Consider the following 1,322-nt stretch of genomic DNA (forward strand, 5'->3'; position numbering starts at 1 on the left):
ACGGTGCCTCTGAGATGGGTCAGTAATTAAGGACCCCTTTGACAAATGAGCTGTGGGGTCATTTTGATCCCTTGTTTGGCTGAGTGGCCAGAGGGAACCCTACAGAACTCTTAAACCCCATTCAGAGCCCTGAATTCCTGCCTCTTGGAATCACACATTAGGGAGAGTTCATTGTAATACACTGCCATTTTCCAAATCAGAAACAAGCACAGACGAGAACTGAGGGAATCAGATTGTGATTTTCTGAAATATTTAAACCCAAATTTCCTGTTTTCCAAGTTTGTGCTTGCAAACCTACAAAATAATCTATAAAGTGTAGCTGTTACACATTTAAGAGAAAAAAAAAGGAAGTGACCTTTGCCACTCTTTTCTGGGGCTCTCTTTAGGACCAGTCGTTAAAATTGGTAGGGAATCCAGTCAAAATGAAAGTACTAATTCAGCACCTAATCTGTGCCTTGCAACTTGGCAGAGTGCTACCAGGGTGCCCAAGGACAGGTGGGCATCAGGTGTTTTTGCTGCCCAGCATCCCCTGCCAGCAGCTGTCTGATGCACTCACCCCACCAAATGCAGTGTGAGGGGGTTCCCACCAAAGTGCCTGCCCTCCCCTGGCCAGTGTGACTCATGGTGACTTGGGGTGCAGAGGAAGCATGCTTGAACGTCACTGGTCCAACTGCACACCTTCAAAGTGGGATCCTGTCACCCTGGCCACTTGGGTCCCCCTCGCTGGTTCCCATCATTGCCTTAGTATTCCCACTATCCGAGGAGCTGCCTTGTTTTCCAGGACATGTCTTTTGCTTGAGTTCATCAGAGTCCATCTGTTGTTTGAAACTCACAACCTCCCATGGATGAAGGAGAGGAGGGGCTCTCTTCAGCCGGAGCACCTCTCACTGTACCCCCCCCTCCCCGCAGGCTGGACGTTACCTGGACAAGCCCCTTCATCCTTTGTTGGAACTGGAAATGTCAAAGGAAACGGCCACATCTGAAGACCCTTGTACTCTAGCCAAGAAGCGCTCTGTGCACCTAAAGCATTTCTGTAGCGCTTGTTCAGGCTGGCACCACTCTCCCCTCCCCCCAGGGTCCTTCGTGTTGCATCATTGCACAGCAAAACATGTCTTAGTCTAATTTTTATAACACATGGACACCACAGATTGTCCTGTCTCTAAATGAGTGACTTTGTGGAGTCATCTTTTTCTATTAGAAATCACTCCTGAAACATGGAATCCAGATGGGAGAAAAGAGATAAAATTATTCACAGTGGGAGCGCAGCATAGAAACCATCTCCCCCATGCCGTGGTCTGGAAGTTTCCATGAGGCTCAGATCA

This window comes from Hipposideros armiger, unplaced genomic scaffold (genome assembly GCF_001890085.2).
Source record: "Hipposideros armiger isolate ML-2016 unplaced genomic scaffold, ASM189008v1 scaffold_46, whole genome shotgun sequence".
Lineage (NCBI taxonomy): Eukaryota > Metazoa > Chordata > Mammalia > Chiroptera > Hipposideridae > Hipposideros > Hipposideros armiger.